Here is a 19,427-nt window from a genome sequence, read left to right as displayed (position 1 = left end):
TTTATGAGAAGGGGATGGGAAAGGGAGCAACACAACCCTGTCTGAGGTGGGAGCTTACAAGGCACATACTGGCCACGCTCGTTGGGAAAGAGGAATTGGGCTTTGAGTGCTCCAGAGGCAGTGGAATAACTCAGACACCTGCAGAACACCTGGCTGGCACCCAGGGGCTACAGGTATTGGTACAGCTGGTGCTGGGGGGTGTTAAATGTGTATGGAAGTAACAGCACTGATTACTTAGACCATCTTCCTCTGGATAATTAACAGGCTGGGAGAGCTGAGGGTGTTCACCTGGAGAGGAGAAGGTTCCAGGGAGGACTTAGACCCCCTTCCAGTGCCTAAAGGGGCTCCAAGGGAGCTGGAGAGGGACTTTGGACAAGGGCCTTGAGTGACAGGACAAGGGGGAATGGCTTCCCACTGCCAGAGGGCAGGGTTAGATGGGATGTTTGGAAGAAGTTCTTCCCTGTGACTGGTGAGCCCTGGCACAGGTTGCCCAGAGAACCCGTGGATGCCTCATCCCTGGAAGGGTTCAAGGCCAGGCTGGACAGGCCTTGCAGCAACCTGGTTTAGTGGAAGGAGTCCCTGCCTATGGCAGGAGGTGGGACTGGATGAGCTTTAAGGTCCCTTCCAACCCAAACCGCTCTGGGACTCTCTGTAAGTACCAGGAGGTTCAGCAGGGGGAGGCAGTGAGCCGGCTGTGTCCCGGTGCAGATCCCTGCCCTGGCTGTGTGTGTGTTTCTGTTGCTCTGTGCTGTGTTCTGCCCTGTGTTCTTTATTTTTCCCTGTCATTTTGTCTATGATGAGTTACGTTTTCTGTTGTACTCGGTTTGCTGGATCATGGGTATAGTCAGAGGATTTTAAGTTGATGGGAGATTTTCTTGCAGTGGTGGGACTGGCTTGTTCACATAAACAACTCCTAAAAAGATACAAAAGGTTTGCACACATCTCCCTGCTGCTGCTCAGGTTAAGTCCACTGATACTGCCAAGGAAAAATTTTAACCCAATATGCTTAGAAAGCTCGGTTAAAATAAAATTTGTATGTGGGAACACTTATATGGGAAAAGCCCCATTGAGCTAGTGGAATCAGAATAGTTTGTATCAGCACGGGGTATTGCAAGGTCTGCAAACCCAGATTCAGTCACACAAGTTGTGGCCTGAGAGCAAACTGAAGGAGGTACTACTGCTCCAGTCATTCCCTTCCCCTCTGGGAATGGGGAAGTTGCAATAACAAAATACCCCTGTGGGTTTGCCTAAAAACACAACAGTGTTCTCTGTAATTAATTACTGGTTACCTGACACATTCCTCATCTGTGTATCAGAAGACATGAAGTGATACCTGCACCCATTACCCTTGTTTACTGGCAGGGGAGGCTTTGTCTCCCAATGTGCTGTCAGGAAGAGGTTTGGAAATAGGATCCTGGTATGGAGCAATGGCCTCACGTGCTGCCCTCACCTTGGTCCTGTCACCCCTGTGGTGACCAGGAACACACCCTGCAAGGTGGGCAGGGAGGGAGGGAGGGATATCTCTGTGCTGCTGTCAATCCCTGGACTGAGTCACAGGGCCCAGCTGGATGCTGGTGTCACACAGGGATGTGGGAGCAGGCCTGATGGAAAATTGGAACACCAAATCCTGCCTTTCCGGGGCTGAGCAGCTCCTTGGGCTTGGAGACAGCACAACCTTCATCTTCCATAAGGAAAGGCAGCCACTGGACAGCTGTGATGTGTCTCTCTCTAAAATATTTTCCTTGAGTGCTTTGAAATCTGCTTTATTCCTGAGCTGCTCCAGGGTGACAGATGGAAAACAAGAAAAACAAATACTGTACAGGTGACAGACACAGAAACAAAGTGAACATTCCGAAGGATTTTTCACTGTCCACTACCTGGCAAATCCTTGCCCCACATAAAGAGCCTTTGTGTGTGCTCTGCCCGTCCCACAGCCATTCTCATTCCGAGCATGCAAACAGTTCTGCAGTCCTGGCTCGCTGAGTCATTGCTTTTCCCTGTGCAGCCCCCACAGAAGAAGCCAGAGCCATCCAAAGCCTCCCTCACCCAATCAGAAGTGCTGGAGATGTGCAGGGCCAAAAATAGTGACAGACTCAACCACAGCAGCACTTCATTAGCATCAAATGTGCTCTTTGCTTCAGCTGCCTAATAAAGTGATATGTAATTATAATAAAGCATCCTTTGGAGAGGAAAGAGAGAGGGATGTTGGCTTTCCCAGGGAATTGGTAATAAGATGTGATGCCTTGTTATCTCCAGGCACCTGTTCTTACCTGTGAGATGTGCAGTGACCCCGTGGGTGCAGTTCCAGCCTGGCTCTGTCCAGCTGCTGTGTCAGGAACAGTCTCAGGGAGGCAGCCACTGGCTTTGCTCCTGGAATGAGGATCCTTTGGGACCAGGATCCTTAGGAGAAACAGTCTTATCTGCAAGACAAAGTACTTTGCAGTGCCAGGTTTGTAGAGAAGGTTACTTTGGCACACATGGGTTTAACTTTAATTAAGAGAAGATGTCTGTGGCTGGAGTGTGAAGGAGCTTTTACAGGGCTGCCCCACCTTTTGGGACTGGTGGTGAGAAAAATATGCCAAATTCCCAGATGTCCAGGGATTGCTCAGTTCACCTGTGCTATAGAAAGTGCCTTGTCATGGAGAGGCTGAACCTTTTTCCCCCACATTGCCACCTGATCCCTGCCCTTCTTGTCATAGTTTGCAGAACTGTTGTCACTGGTGCAAAAAAAAGTCGCTCTGGATCTCCCCACAAGCTCAACAAAGAATAAATAGAGTTTGGGGACAGTTTTTTTGTCTTCACCCGGAAGATGATGTGCTTTAGCATCAGAAAATGGGGGCAAGAGCAGCTGAGAAGAGCTGGCCTAGGCAGTGTCTCTCTAGCAAAACCAAGATGATTCCTTTTGCCCTTCTCCAGGTGCTGATTCCCATCCCACTTTAAATGATTCCAGCATTAGAAACCTCATCCAAATAGACTTTACTAGTAGAATTTGTTTCAGATTCTCTGTATATTCTTCTTTCAGTACATTTTTTTCTTATCCTTCAGTAGAGGGGCTTCCTGATCTCTCCTTATTAAAATCAACTGGGTTTAAAATAAAAACTGTTTTTTTGCAGCTCCTAGAATTTTATCAGCTCTTACTCTGTTACCAGACAGACACATGGACAGCTTAGTCTGAGATCTAGAACTTCACAGGACAGCCATCTAAACTCCACTACACTTTCTTCCATCCTTATTGTTCTGAAGCAACATGTCACATAAATCCCAATCCTATGGGTACAGAATTAAGAGCTTCTGCTCCTGTTGTGTTTTGGGAACAGCATCTGAACTTCCCAGCACCTGTTAATTTGATTTCTCCAGTTCTCCTACATTACAATCTGCACTAAGCACTTGATAACTCATTGTTTAAGCAATTAGAACAATTAAAGCCTTATTTTTATAAGTATCTGATTCCTGTGTTGTGCAGGAAGCCACTGATTGAGCAAAGCCAGCCACTGTCCCTGAGTCACGCCTGAGGGTGGGTCTGGAATGGTTCCATGTGGAATTTGACACATGTGCCAACAAACAACCGAAAACATTCTTCCTTGTTCAGCTGCTTTTCCATTGTTTGTTGTTTGGGGTTTTTTAGGGGAGCAGTTCTGACCCTCTGACCTATGAAGAGTCAAAAAACCCCCCATGTTTGTCAGCTGACTGCCTTTTTTGGCTAATTCTTTTCCCTTTTCCCACCATTATTTCAATATTTATCTGGGAAATGACTTCACATGATAGATTGCACACAGAGCCAGCAGCTTCTATGACCTAACCATGGTTCACACTATACCAGACATAAGTACTTATTAGTTGTAATAATGATGAGGAGAGAGGGAGCATGGTAGTCAAAATAGTACTTGAGATTCAAGAAATTCAATCTTTTTCTGGGCTCTATTGATTTTTCTGTGGGATCCTGAGCAAGTAACTTAATTTCAGCGAAGTCAGTGTTCACACACTGCAGAAAGCAGAGATACTTTCTCATATCAAGTCTCAAGAAGTGTTTTAAACTTCTGCAGGGAAAAAAAATTATGTCTATGCTTTAAAGTACATAAAAGAATAAAAGGTCTTTGCTTGGATGACACTGAGGAGGGAGCTGATCCATTATTCTAATCTTGTTCTAGTGAGATCATATCAACATTTAATACTAAAAAATACAAACATTGTGTTGTGTTGAAGACTGGCACAGGTGACAGGAGAAATCAATGTTTTCACAGTCCTGTTTATCCGTTTCAATGCTGCTTTTTTGCAGAATTTAGTCCATTTGATTTGTACAACTCAAATATTCAGAATGTCTGGTGCCATTCTGTGCTCCTGCACTTTGTCCAATTAGCAGTTCCCAGTGCTTTGCCTGCAGATTATTTTTAATGATGATAATAACCAGCTTTTCATACTTTACATCCACTGAGCACATTGGCCTTGTGACACCCAGCAGAGGCAAAAAACTGCCATTAGAGCACCAAGAAATTACACAAAGGTAAAATCATCTATTTATCCATTGAAGCAAGTCAGTGAGTGCAGAGAACCACACCAAGGCTCTAAATCTCGTGGAAAAAACAGAGACTAAACCAGAAGCAATTTCATCTTCATCTCTTCTGTCAGTCCTACCTAATGCAGAGGGTTTTCACTCTATTGACAGATGCACTTAGGATGTAATTGTTTTTAAAATTAAGGCTTTTCAGGTATCACCATGGGCAGTACATGGTATCTTATTGTTCAAAATGCCCATTTTCACATGAGGAAGTAAAATACAAGCTAAAACGTACAAAAGTAGTGCCAATTATGTCCTTGATTCCAGAGGGAGGAAGGTTAATTTTCACAGCAAGGAGATATGAAGACCCTAAAAGAATGATGCACCTTCAAAATGTTCCACTGGAGATGTCCAGGTATCATGAGCATTCCAGTTCCTGGTGTGAATGTCCTGCTAAGCTGAAGGGAAGATCTGTTTTGGGGAATTTCATGGAAATTGGTGAGTAACCATAACTGTCCCTTCAAATAAGCACAAAAAAAATGAACAAATGCCCCTCTAGAATCAGGGAACTGAAACCACAGCAACTCTTGCTCAAATGAGAGGCACATGGCAAAGCTTCTGTACGTTGCACATTATCCACATGGCTTCCCTGAGCCTGACCCACAGTGCAAAAAGGGCATTTGAAACCTGAAGCTTTGTGTTTGTGTGAGAGAAAAAAGCCCAACACATGCACAGAGCAGGGACACAGAGGGAGAAAGGGGAAAACTGCATTTTAAGGCTGCTGATGCAAAAGAAAACTTCGAGAGGGCTTTTTTTTTTTTTTGTCCAAATCCTGGCTTTGGTCAAAGCAATGTGCACAAAAACCTGTGGTTTATTTAATCCAGTGCTCTAGGAAAAAAGGCTTTCATGCTTTGTAATTAAACAGGACTTCATCAAGGCAGTATCTCACATCCTCCTGTAACTGTCTTCTAACACAGATGACCCATTAATCCCCAAACTGCCCAACAGCTTGAATAAAAAATATAAATTAAAATAATATAAATAACATTCTGTGACTTGGGTTTATCTGCAATAAGTGCTGATTTCACCTAAAGGGTGTCCCAGCATGATCCAGTCAGTGCAGCTGCTCCTGAGGATTTATAATATAGAATTTCTGTCATTCTTCCCACTCTTTCACCCTGAGCCTCAACTTTTCATGTCATTCAGTTGCCACCACACCAAGCCTGGGCAGACTGGGCAATCAAGCCTAATAAATGGCTTTTTAATGTGTTTGCCCTGCACAGTGAACAGCCACATGAGAACAGTCTGGCAGACTGGAGCACAATACATAGAGTGTGGTCCCTGTGTTGCATGTGCAGGGCTGGGCTGATGTTATTTGTCTGTGAACTAATGATCTGATGAAGGGGGTGATGCTGGTGGAGTCCTCCAAGCAGTGGTGGCTTTGGCTGACTGACAGCACTGCTTTTGGGTCTTCTGTTGATTGATTGTGAAGTAATTTGAGTTGAAGGGCAATTCACTGTTCTTCATGGTTTATCTGTAGCAATGTTCTTTTTAAAGAAACACTGTGATATTGTTAAGCACAAAATCAAGGTACATAAAACCATTCCAGAAAAGACTGACTTTTACCTGCCAGGACCAGGATTTTATAAGCACAATGCCACTCCACTGCAGCATCATAAACTCAACTCTATAACATTCCAAACGAAGAAACTCTCCTACCTGTAACAGCATGAAACGATTTTCATCCATCCTGGCTTCACCTGCAGGCCAGTCCAGCCCAAATCTGTGGAATGATGAATTATTTGGCCTTTACTGGTTTGTGCCATCTGGCTATAGGGAACAGAGGGAAAAACAGGTGAGTCATAGTGAGCATAAGAAGACTGAACTCTCACAGAAATCAGCAGCATCCCTTCACTGACAAAACCACAGCAGACTTCTAGAGCCCTTTTTGTTTGTCTCCCTCGTATTTATATCCCATCAAATTGTTCACTCGCGGTGACTTTATTGTATAATAGTTCTTACTCTTCCTTTAAAAGCAGATTCTTGGCTGGAAGTAACAAGTAAGAAATATTGAAAATAACAAGTAAGAAATATTGGAAAGAACAGGAGAAATGCTGCAAGAAAGAAAGGGAGGGGAAGAAGGCACTGTGGGAAGAGCACCTTGGGAGATGTGGGCACTTACAGCTTCAAGACAGCACCACACAGGGAGCAAAATTGTTCTCCCCAAAGGAAAAGCCACTCCAGTTTGCACAGCATGGCTTCAGCTCTCAATTAGTGCCTTTCAGTCTTAAGTTTGTTTTGAATGCCTGTCACCACTGAAGAGAAAATCAGTACAGACTAACAGTTGCTCAGGCCAGGGATTCACTGCCCTGCCTCCCTTTCCTCAGCAAAAAGGGTTGTTAGTGCTGCAGTGCCTGTGCAAACCTGCTAATTAAGACTTCACAGTCTTGGAACTGATTGATGAATTTCGAGTAAAAGACAAAGATGACAAAAGTTCAAAAGCCACCTCATTTAAAATTCTCATTTGAAATCTGACTTTGGCTCTTTCCTTTGGTGTCCTGTTGTTTCAGACTCCCCAGTGGTCCCTTTTTAACACCGTCTCCTTACTTGGAGATGTGCTTGTGAAAGGTGAGTCAGTTTTGGGTGAACAACAGGCAGTGAGTTGGGGGGTTTATTCCCAAGATTTCTCCCAGCACAGGTGGCTGAATAGATTTTTTTGTCAGGGTTGGCACAACTCGGTCTAAAATGTAAAAAACCACCTCCAGCCTTTTGCCATAACCAGCTGCCTCAGGCCTTTCCTTCTGGGTAACACCTACAAAACAGGGCTGGTGGACTCAAGCTGGAAAAATTCTGATTTTTGACATCTCCTACAGGTCCCTCTGCTTTCTCCCATCCATGGGCTTCCTGAAACACAGTGATGGGTTCCAAATTCAAATACAGGCGGTGCTTTGTGTTTTGCTTTCAAGCAGTTCTGTTCAGGAAGATTTTATTTTTCGGTGGCTCTTACAGCTGCTACAGAATTCTAGGGAATGAGGAAAAATCAGTAGTAGAGACAAATTCTTCCCAGTCATAGTAATTCCAGCTTTCCACCCACTTACCTCTTCATACATTTCATTTTACTATATTTATTACATGTATTTTAAACTCTCAATGTCAAAATATTACTAACCTTACTGTATGATGGAGTTAGACTGAGTTATATGAATGAAATTAAATTAACCCAATATTTATAACTTTTCCTAGATAGCTTAAATTTCTAGTACTCAAAAAAAGCTATGAAAACTTATAATTTATCTTACTCCTAAAGCATTTTTTTTGTAACAAACCAAGACTTTTATCAACAAAAAACGAAAAAGCCAAGATGCACTTGCTTCAATTTTTTGATTAGTTCTGCTTTGTCACAGAGGAAAAACATCCTTATTCGGGACTGAAATGGAATAATTTGAAACCTGCTTAGGGTATATTGGGTATCACTGTAGCAGGAAAATGCTGAAGCTTGACATAAATATTTATATATCTGTGGTTCTGATGGGATGATTGGGTGTAAAAAGGATGTAAAATGGTATTAGGATACATGTATTATAACTTTAAAAATCTCCTCTGTTGACAGTAATGATATAAATATGGATAAATAATTATAAATAAAATATAAGCTCCTGTAGGTGTCATAACAATATTTTTCTGGAACTCTACAGGGACCATCCCCAAGTGAGTTTCGATGCTAAGGGAGATTTTAAGAAAATGTACAGCTGGTAGAAAACTTACCAGAATTTGAAATCAACTCATCCTGTGAATAAGTCATATTTAACCAAACTTCAGATGGAAAAAGAATGGAGAAAAATGTTAAACCAGGTATTTGGAGTTTTCATTTCAGTATTCATTTCATTCAGCATCACTTCTGAGATGCAGCTACAGCTGCTCTCCCCGTGCTTCCCTTTTCCATCAGGTTTGGGTGGCGGGAACATCCTCATCCTCTCTCGGGAAGTCTGAGGCAGGTTTGACAAATGCTTCAGTCAGAGCTGAATGAACCTTCCCGGCAGGAGAGGGAATCAGGCACAGCCTGGGATTCACTGCTCCCACCTCCCATAGAGCTGGGAAGGGATTCACATCCTCTTTGCCTCTTCGTACCCAGGAGATTTAAAATTGTATCACGGGGCTGTGACTCCACGTGGCACTTACACTGACTTCACTAAAATGAAAGCTTTTAAAATTTTGATTTTTAACACAAAATAGAAAAAAAAAATAGAGAATTTAGCTGTCTGCCCTGGAACAGAAGATATATTTGAATAACGAGGCAATGCTCCTAAAAGAGAAATCAAAAGTCTGTGTGTTCTGTGTCAGCAACTGGAATTCTTTCTTGGTGTCAATAAATAGCTCTCAAACAAGTGGATTTGCAGGATTAGTATTTCAACCAATTTACTTGGGAAATTAGAGAAAATTATTGAAATGTAGAAACTCAAATTATTTCTTCATAGTCAAGGAGAAAATCAGCTTATGACACTTTTTCTTTCCAAGAGTTTAAAATAAAATTTTAGGTAAATTAAAGGGTAAATATGAAGTTAGAGATGTTCTGACAAGGGTATGTGTTGTATTTGTGTCTGAGCATCAGCCCCACCTTGGTGCAACTCAAAATCACTGCTGTTCTTGCAGCAACCATTGATCCAAAAACTTGCCATTTTTGGAACTCATTTTCAGGAACTAATTTTAAACCCCTCAGATCTCAGCCAGGCTGTCACAGACCTTGTGAATTTAACATTGCAAACCCCGAGAAACACAAGTGGACCTTGTAATAATTTGTATGAATTATATAAACCCACCTGGTTACATTTATATCTTCACAATCTGGAGCAGAATATTGTAGCAGAGTGTTTTTTTTTTCATTTATTTTTCCCTCGTGTTACTGCACCAGTTTTCAGAGAGGTTGAATTTTAAAACAGCACCGAATAGCTGTATTTAAACCTACCTATTTTTGGATATTAATAATGAGCCTTCTGAGACATTTGAGATTCAGAAATTCAGGACAACCACTCAGGGATCTGTTCAGCTCCCAACCACTCTTCCTCACTGATGGGTAGCATTTAGATCCTTCCCTCCATGAAAGGCTACTTGAGTAAGAAAATGAGACACGAGATTAGGGAGAGCAGTGTTAAATGCCAGCTTGCTTTGCTTGTGCACGTGAAACACCCCAAACAGAATTGAAGTGGAAGTTGTTATTTCATTTACAAGCCCAGAATGAGGCAACAATATCACCCAGCTGGAGGGAAAGCAGAGAGGACACGGAGACACCGAGCAGTAGAACTGCATGGAAGACAGGAATCTGTCTGGAACATTTCACATTGGTGAGGCTTCATCTAAATAGCAGCAGCTCAAGGGAGGTGTGGACAAGTTGGAGGAAATCCCAGAGGAAGGATGAGACTTCCAGAATACGTGGCCTGCAGAGAAAGTTTGAAAGGCAAGGATTATTTAGTGCAGAGATGATGGACAGGAACTGTGGTCACAGCTCTCATGGGTGAAGAAAACTGCACATGAGAGGAAGGAAATAAACTGTTCTCTGGGCCTGAAAAAAATGGAAAAATGAATGAAAAGGCTTAAATTGCAGTAACACAAGTTCAATTGTGGATTAGGAAACTCCCTGACCGTGATGACAATTCAACAGCGGAAGAGATGGAACAGTGAGTTGTGGCTGCCCCCTCCCTGGAAGTGTCCAAGGCCAGGTTGGACGGGGCTTGGAGCAACCTGGGATAATGGAAGGTGTCTCTGCCCATGGTAGGGGGTGGCACTGGATGGGCTTTAAGGTCCTGCCAACCCAAACCATTCTGGGATTCCATGATTTCATGGATGCAGGCAGAATCTCCATCCAGATGGGCCAGGTGTGTCACAGGTAGTGCAGTTACAGCTGGGTAACAGCACTGCATGAGGTTGTCTCTAAGAAAACATTCCAGCATTTTTATTAGAATTCTATGGTTTACATTTGTTTCCTGCCCAACTTCAGTAAGGCTGTGTTTGCAAGGTAGTGATTCATACTCATGTTTTCTATAACAAATGATCTGTATTCATTTTAATAAAAATATCTTTTTACTTGTTCTTCCTCCCTCAATCCCACCTTGAAATCACTCATCCTCCAGCAATTATTGCCCTTCTAAATGAGAAAAATGGGAATATTTTTCTTTTGCAATTAAAATACATTTCTGAGGTTCGAAATTATTTTATTTCACTGTCTAGTTTGTTCCTCTCCTCTGTCAAACACTGTTTTTTTCCCCTTCAGTCCTTTCTAAGTTTTACTTGGAGAAAAAAAAATGAAGGAACTGTATTTTTTAATCCCAGTTAGTGTGCCAAGAAATGCCACCATTCTGTGCATAGTGGCCTTATTAATAATGGCATTCAGGCTCCCTAAATAACATGTACCGGGATTCAGGGGATGGAAATCTGGTTATTGCAGCCCACGTGAAAACAGCAACTATTTCTTCTGTTTCACACATTTCTTAGTGTCACAATGGTCATTAATACTGGAAGTGTCATTTCTAAATGAACAGAAAGATGCACAGCAAAGCCTTAAGATGAAAAGGATGTTCACCATACAGAGCTGTTAATATAAAATTAAACTGGAGGGTGAGGCAACGTTGCCTTAAATCCCATTACATAATAGGCAAATTCCAAGCAGGAATTTCCATGGGCAGCTCACAGGACTGAATTTTTCCCCACAGACCATGAGCATGTTCTGGTAAATCTCAGTAACTGTGAGCACAGAGAAGCACAAGGACACAGGAGACCAGCACAGGAAGGAGCTTATCCCAGACTCCTGCCACCAGAGGCAGAGGTGATGACAGCAGCTCGAGAAATGCTCAGTATCTGCTCAAAAATAATGAAAATAACTAAAAACAATGAAAGCAAAAGACTGTTTTTCTGTACAAGCCTGTTTACAACTTAAGGATTTTATTCCCTCCACTTGATTTGTGTCACAGAGTTATTCCAGTCTGTTTTTTTAGTCTCCCATAAAGTAGTATAAGGTTTCTTTGTAGTTCCTGCTGTACCCCTCTGACTGCACATTGAAGTTACAGTGGCTGACGTTTGCTGGTGACAGGCAGAACAAAAATATTATATATTTTTCATTATATTACACAACATCTCCTGCAGCAGATGCCAGGCAAGCTGCATGATGTTTATTGTATCCATAACAGCCCTAATATTGAAAATTTCATGTAAAAACCTATATCAGCGTTCCATGCTATGTAAGTTTATAGATTGTCCTGTTAATTCCTGAATGGCAGGCACTTAAAATAATTTAGGAAATTACACTTACTAGTAATTATTTTATTTGCCTGCACTGAGGCAGGACAGGACACATTTCTCAGCTTTATGACATTACATGAATTCAATAACTGATTTTTGAGTCTGAATTTTCAATTCAAACTTAATTGAATTCAGAAAGAACTCCACATAAGCAAATCAATAACTATAAAATGGTAAATATTCCCTCTGTTCAGCGTGGGATAATAATGTGGTTGTGCACCTCGTTCTGTGCCTCTCCTGCCGTGGAAGCATCCAGAGCTACACTCACTCTTCCTGGCTCTGAGTCAGCTCCTCATTCCCATACAAGGCCTTGGTTTGTATTTCAAGGCAGAGGGTTGAATCCACAGCTATATCAAACCTGGATCCTCCATCAGGGAGCTACTGTGGCCACCATATTCCTCTGGGATAAAGCAGTCCAGAAGGCCTCAGAAGGAGCATGGGAGAGCTGGAGACAGAGAATTTTGAGCCTGTAGAAAAGTCCTTTGGAGAACAGACACATCCAAAACTGTGTAAAACGCTGCAAATCCCTTCTGTTGATGTCCTTCCTGATGCGAGCTTGTGAAGGGAACATTCCACTTTACTCAGCTCTATTTTTATTGATTTTATGGAAGATACTCAACTAGTACCATGATAGTATCACAAAATCTAAATATGGAATGTTTTTTGGTGTTACTCCCACTAAAATGTACAAACACTTTGTGTTTCTCTTCCTCTGTTCCTGTCGCATGTGAGTGAATGAAAACAATGTAAAACTCCTACTCTGGTAACAAAACAATAACAATAACACCCATCGCTGTCTCATAACAAAATATTGTGACTAATCTAACCTTGGCAGCTTTTCCCTTCTTCCAAGGAGCCTTCAGCTTCTCTCACCTGCCAGAACTCAGCTGCCACGTCCCACCTGCCATAAAATCTTCAAATCTCAGCATTCCCTCTCCTCTGAGTCCTCTCAGGGCTTCCACGGGAGGATCAGGGTCCATCTGCAGCCCTTGTTCTCTGTGTTGTGTCTGGACCAAAAATAATAGATGCCCATGAAGTTTCTCCCTCACAAAAACCTTTGATGGCAGCTCTCCATACCCTCCCTGTTCAAAAATTACTCCAGCACAGAGGCAAATAATATCTATTTCTATAATAAAACTGGGCCTGGAGACTCTTCTACGCTCCAACACATGAATGGCAGGGATACCAAATACAGTGTACTGAGCTATCACACAGATCTCTAAATAACTGGTTGTACGAACTTACCTGAACCCTGTTTGAAATGAACTGGCCTCAAAAACAAGCTGCACAATTGTGTGAGTGCTCACATTGCTGAATCAGGGATACAAAGAGGCTTTGCATGGGTCCTGTGTTGAGTAGTCATCCATTACATGGAAATAATGCTTCTTCCCAACCAAATTTAATAGGACATAAAACATTGGAGGTAGATCTCATCTTACTCCAGCTCTGAATAGGCTTTTCCTCCAATACCACAGTACATTTGTTATAATGCACTAATATATTAAATAATTTAATCTGATCAAACAGGTAAATAAATGCGTGGTGCTCCATCTCTGGTTGTGCACAGTCACTGTTCCACGAAAAGCAGACACTTGTAATGGGAATCCCCACAGCAATTATACACTAAGAATATTTAACATTTACCATCACGTCTCTCTCATTAGCATGATCTGTCTCACCAGTACTTTGCTGAACATCCAGGTACAGCTGCCTGTGACACTTTGTGTCTCTGAACAGGCTCAGGTCGAGGTCTGAGGCAGCTGAGGGTGAAATTAGGCTGATGAAAATGGGGAAGGTTATGTGATGCTGTCAAAATGAGAGGCTGAGAGACAGAAAGATCAATTTTCTTTGCATCCCATTTTTTCCACGCATACTGTGCTGTTGCAACCCTTTTGCTTCACACCCTCTGGCATCCTCATTGCATGGATAAATCTGGAGGTATGGATTTTAAGGGACATACCTGTTCACTCACAAGTCCTTTGGGAAAAAGCTGCTTGAGAGGTGACAGGATTCCCGTGAGGAGCTGACAGAGAGGGACAAGGCATGGAGAAAGGGAGATTATTCTATGGGGGAGCAGACAAAATACGGGTGAGCAGAGGTGCAGGAGGGGAGAAACAACCCTGTGGGGAACGTGAGGGACCAAGACGGAAAAGAGTCTATTCAGAAGGGCTGGGTGAAGCTGAAGAGTGAAACCCTTAGGGGAATGGTGGCCTCACCCTCCCTCGGGGTGAGGGGCTGAGGGAGCAGCTCTGGGGCTGAGGAAGCGGTGGCGGGAGATGGGGAGCTGAGGGGAGCGGCCATTGCGTGAGGGAGCGAAATCCCCGGGGGGCGACCCTGGGGGAGCGGGACAAGGCGCTGAGGGGGCATTCCGGGGGATGTGAGGTGAGGCGCTGAGGGGAGCGCCCCTCGGTGCGGGTGAGGCGCTGAGGGGAACGATTCCAGCGGGCTGAGGCGAGGCGGTGAGGGGACCGCACCCGGTGCGGGTGAAGCGCTTCGGGGAGCGCACTCGGTGCGGGTGGGTCGCTCCCCCCGGTCCGTGTGAGGCACTGACGGGACCGTCCTGCGGTGTAGGCGACGCGTTTCCCCCGGTGCGGATGATGCACTGCCGGGACCGTCCCGCGGCGCGGGTGACCCGCTCCCCCCGCTCCCTGTGAGGGGCTGACGGCCCCGTCCCGCGGCGCGGGTGACCCGCTCCCCCCGCTCCCTGTGAGGCGCTGACGGCCCCGTCCCGCGGCGCGGGTAACCCACTCCCCCCGCTCCCTGTGAGGCGCTGACAGCCCCATCCCGCGGCGCAGGGGGTGCGGCGGGACCCGCCCTGTGGGCGGGGCTCGGCGCGGGGGGCGTGTCCCGGCGCGAGGGGCGGTGCCCGGCGGGGGCGTGTCCCGGCAGGGAGGGGGCCGGCTGTATTGTTCCCCGCGCGGTGCACGCCGGGCCCGCCCCAGCCCCCAACATGGCGTCGCGCTGTCAGCGGTGTGTGTGAGGCGGGCGCGGGACGCGGGGCTGCGGGGCGGGCACGGCGGCTCCCGGGGCCCCCCGCACCGCCGCCGCCGCGGTGGCAACGCGCCGCTCCTCGCTGCTGCCCGCCGCGCCCCGGCTGTCCGGCGCCCAGGCCGCTGGGGACGCGCCTGCCCCCGCCCTGCCCCCGCCATGGGCGGGTAGCGGGACCCGCCTCGCCTCAGCCCTGCGGAGCCCCCCCGCCCTCCGCGCCATGGGGTCCCCGGCGGGAGCCTCGGCGGCCGCGGCCACCGACTCGGCACAGTGGCTGTCGGTGAAGGAGGAGACCATCTTCCTGCACGACGGGCTGATCCGGGTCACCGACCTGGCCGAGCTGCCCAGCGAGATCATTGGGGTGGCCGAGCCCGGAGACACCGAGCTGGAGGTGAGGCGGCCTCCGAGCCGAGGGGGGACGGGGCAGGGTGAGGGGTGAGGAGGAGAGGGATGCCCTCGGGAGAGGGGACGGTGGTAGCGAGGCCTGAGGCGAGGAGGATGGGGGTGGGGGTGCAGGGAGGATGACTAGGGGAGGATGGGGGGCCGGGATGGAGGATGGGGGGCCGGGATGGAGGATGGGAGATGCGGATGCAGGACGAGCCTTCTGGGGTACGGAGCCAGCCGCTGTCGAGGCGTTCTGCTTGTTTTAAGGCAATGTAATTTATTTCAAATAATAACGAAAGTGGAGCTGGGCTGGAGGGTGGCGAGGCACTTATGTCAATGGTGGGTGAAGTACTGGGCTCCCTCCTTGTTTTGGATCCATAAGGTTTGGAATTCCGAGCCGCACTCGTGTATTTCAACGTGGCCTTTGGCCCATTTATTTTCATTGAAGGCTTTGTATCTTTTTGCTATCACTTTTGGGCGGTTTGTAATTGATGAGCCTTACAATAAGATGCACCGATGGTACTGAGGTGCCCGGGTGTTTTATTCAGCTGTTGCCAATGTTATTTATTAGAGAGCCGGGAGGGCAGCCCGGATTTTCCTTCCAGCTTTTTCCCTTGCCCGAAGTGCCGGTGGTTTTGGCTGCAGGCAGGCGGTGCAGCTGTTTTATCTTCGAGGAGACGCTGAAGGACTGAATGTCACGGATTATGGGTTGCATCTATTTTGTAGGCTGCATTTTTTTCTCCCTCTGTGCCTCCCTTCTCCTCTTTCACCCCGCCCTCCTCGCCGGCGCTCTGGCTCCCAATGACACAGGGGCTTTGTCAGAGGAGCTGAGCGGGGTGAGCCCAGAGGGGCCGGTTCTCAGGAGCTTTATCTCCGGGCTCTGCTCGCTCACGGGCGTTTTAGGCCGAAAAACCCTTTTAGCGAGGCTTTAGTGCTGCTGAGCAGAACCCACGAGCCAGTCCTGACAACATCATTGTTCGTCGGGGGACGTGGAGTTTTATGGTGTTGGGGAAAACTTCCCACAGCCTTATCAAGGGAAGAGGTTTTTTGCCGAATGTGCGTTTTCGGTTCTGTGTGAGGTGACACTGGGAGCTGGGGTGGGAAAATCGGCTGCTCCCATGAAATGGATGTTGGCAAATATCACATGAACAGGAAAAGAGGTACTTTTAAGGTGGATGACTTATCTCTGCGTGTATAAACACGGGATGATTCTCCCTTGTGATCAGAGTCCACTCTGGCTTTTAGTGCAGTTTGTGTTCAGGAAAATATTTTGACTCTATGACATAGTTCTAGAAGCAGCACTGAGTCTAAAATCTGTGTTATTCATGTTATATCATCATAAAGTAGGATATCCTTTGAAAACCAACCCAAACCTCATTTTAAGATCTTCCAGCTAGGCCAGAAGTCTGTTCTAGCCTGAAACTTGACACGTGGCTTCACTTGACAAACACTTTAGCCCTGGAGAATTGTTTTGTTAGTGTAGGAATGTTAAGAAACTCCAGTTGTTTGGGGGAGATAGGGCCGGAATTGGTGTTGCTGTGGCTTGTTCTTTATGACACTTTTATAATCAGTGTTTCAGCAGTGCCACTGTTTCACATGCTTTTTCCTGTTCCAGAGATATTTTTTCCCCGTTGTGAATGTTTTCAGCACAAAACTTTGAAATAAATAATTAAATCAGACTTTTTGCTGTGCTGCTTATTTTGATAAGTACTGACTTTGACTTATTTTGATCTTTGTTCTTAAGTCACAGAATATTAAAGCCTCTTATTGCCTTCCACTGGTAGAATTGATGATCACAAGTGACTTATTTCTCACATACTGTATTTTGGTTTACAGTGTTTGAAATTGAGGGGGAAGGGTTTTGTTTTTTTTTTAAAAATTAAATTTCAAGTGTTGTAAATATAAATTATTTAGCTCATATTTTTTTCTGCCTTTTTTAATGTTGCTGTTTTAATGAGGGGCTACTTTGGTGCTCTGGAATGGCTTTGAGGAGCCATTTTGTGGCAATATGTGCACACATCTCATTGAAGTGTGGCCATGCCATCAACTGCTCCACTCAGGAGCTCATTTGCACTGTTTCTACTCCTCTTTGCAATGTAATAAATATCTTTGAAAATGGTCCAGATAGAAATCTCTTGGGATGAGCTCTTGGACAAGGGTAGGAGATGCTGCAGCTGCTGCTTTGATTAGTAAACTTCTTTAATTCACTTCTTGGGCTTCATCAGTGGTGGTCAGAACCCTGAATTTCTGCCATAAAGTGCTTAATTAAAAATGTATACTCTTTAATACTTCAATGGATGTTTTTTGGGTGGAGATGTGTGTCATTCTGGTCTGTTTTGCTTAAATATCCCTTATTGGGGAATAATGTCAATGTATTTGGATGTGTTTCCTTTGTCCTTCTGTTCAAAGGTTTTGGCTATTTATAAAAAGAAAAGCAGAGGGGAAAAATGTTACAGTACTGGACTTATGCCAAGAAAGGCTTATGAAAAACTTATTATTTTGTTATTTTGACTCCCATTCAACTTTTATTTATATTTTATATATTTATATACATATACATATATTAATGGTAAGTTACAAGACAATTAACCTTCTCGTTCACCTGAAAGTAACTTATTCTAGGAGTATGTTTAGTTTTAAAGAGTGTGGAGGTTTTTGGTTTGTTTTTATTTTTTATGTGATGATATTTGCCAACTTCTTAGACTGTCTCAGCATATTTACAAATAACAGGGGCCCTTCTTTTCATTTGCTAGAATTTTGTAATGATATGGATGTAACAGCTGCTCCTGGCGTGGGTTTCCCACCAAAATCCCCTAGTCAAGAGAGACCTGGATTAGTCAGTGATTACTTGAGCCTTTGGACCCTTGTTTTAAAGCCTTTCATGCAGAGAAATGACTTTCAAAGTGCAAAGTCTTCTGCTTCTTGGAGACAACCTCCTGTGACAGAGCTGGAGATGTTGCCATGACATTTTGGCCGATCAGTGCCCACCCAGGAGGGACAGTTTGGTGGAGGAAGAGCTGGTCTGTAATGTGGCACAATGGAAACGGCAGGAGTGGCCTGAAGTTGTGTCAGGGCAGGGTCAGGTTGGATCTCAGGAGAAGGTTCTTCCCCCAGAGGGTGGTTGGGCCCTGAACAGGCTCCCCAGGGAATGGTCATGGCCCCAAGGCTGCCAGAGCTCCAGGAGCGTTTGGACAACGCTCTCAGGGACAGGGTGGGATTGTTGGGGTGTCCTGGGCAGGGCCAGGGGTTGGACTGGATGATCCTTGTGGGTCCTTTCCAACTCAGCAAATTTTGTGATTCTGTGAGTTCCAGAATCTTCCCAGCCAAACATCTTTCATGGATACAGTAACCCTGGGAGTGGGGGGAGAGTTTGTCTGAAGGTGGAGAGGTCCCTTCAACCAGGGAGATTTAATCTGCCAATGCACCAGAGTCAGTACAGAATCATGGGATGGTTTGGGTTGGAAGGGACCTTAAAGCCCATCCAGTTCTACCCCCTGCCTTGGGCAGGGATACCTTCTACTATCCCAGGTTGCTCCAAGCCCTGTCCAACCTGGCCTTGAACACTTCCAGGGATGGGGCAGCCAGGGCCTCACCACCCTCACAGGGAGGAATTTCTTCCCAATATCCCATCTGAACCTCCTCTCTGTCAGTGTGAAGCTGGCAGGTGTTGCTCTGCACTGTAAATGGGTATCTTTACTCAAATGTAAATTTAAAAAAAAATAGTAAAAACTAAAATAAAAATAAGAAAAAAGTTGTGGCCTTTCCTCTTCTCCCCATTGTAGCCTGGGAAGACCCTCCATGGAGCAGTTGCAGAACTGAAGTCCAGAGCTGTTTTGGCAGCTCTTTTAGTGCCAGTCCTGTGACTGACTTGTGTTTTCCATAAAACAATTTAGACTCAAAGGGTTCTGCTAAACTTGAAGCTTTCACCCATTTTCCTCCCAGACTAGAGAAAACATTTTGTCCCTTTTCCCTGTTTGCTGAAGGAGGGAGCAGGTCTCTGTAATTATCTAGGTCAGTGCTTCCCAGACCTTTCTGGTTGTGACCTCACTTCCATCTACAAGCCTCACCTCTGTCAAGCTGAAAGTCCCTAATGCACCAGCAACAATTGAGTCTTTCCTAAGTGGGTGACCCCTCTTGGGGTCGTGACCTCTGCCTTGGGAACTGCTGATCCAGGCATGTGTCAGGCTTGGAACACCCTCCTCCTGCCTTGTGCATCCCCTTCCCCTTCAAATACTCCAACATTCCTCTTCCAAGGCTTTGAATTTATTCA

General features: G+C 45.3%; 1 protein-coding gene and 1 long non-coding RNA gene across 8 annotated transcripts in view; one reads left to right on the top strand and one right to left on the bottom strand.

Annotated features, from left to right (window-relative positions):
* Positions 1-2,276: 2,276 nt before the first annotated feature.
* LOC108496838 lies at positions 2,277-14,477 on the bottom strand. 5 transcript variants are annotated; one of them, XR_001874611.1, is made up of 5 exons: positions 14,260-14,477; positions 13,746-13,808; positions 9,459-12,792; positions 6,215-6,325; positions 2,277-2,420 (listed from the first exon to the last, which is right to left on the bottom strand). It is a non-coding gene; the product is annotated as an uncharacterized LOC108496838 (long non-coding RNA). The 5 variants fall into 5 exon arrangements; XR_001874610.1 differs by having other exon boundaries at positions 9,459-13,808; XR_001874609.1 differs by lacking the exon at positions 14,260-14,477 and having other exon boundaries at positions 13,746-14,243.
* Positions 14,478-15,030: 553 nt separating this feature from the next.
* HECTD4 (HECT domain E3 ubiquitin protein ligase 4) overlaps positions 15,031-19,427 on the top strand; it is a 70,306-nt gene continuing 65,909 nt past the window's right edge. For all 3 annotated transcript variants that reach the window (XM_017814248.1, XM_017814247.1, XM_017814244.1), the window contains exon 1: positions 15,031-15,164. The gene's annotated coding sequence lies outside the window, so the exon portion shown is untranslated. The remainder of the gene's footprint in view (positions 15,165-19,427) is intronic.

This window comes from Lepidothrix coronata, unplaced genomic scaffold, assembly GCF_001604755.1.
Source record: "Lepidothrix coronata isolate B3197 unplaced genomic scaffold, Lepidothrix_coronata-1.0 Scaffold44, whole genome shotgun sequence".
Lineage (NCBI taxonomy): Eukaryota > Metazoa > Chordata > Aves > Passeriformes > Pipridae > Lepidothrix > Lepidothrix coronata.
The sequence above is the reverse complement of the archived record's forward strand: the minus strand, read 5'-3'. Positions and strand labels throughout refer to the sequence as shown.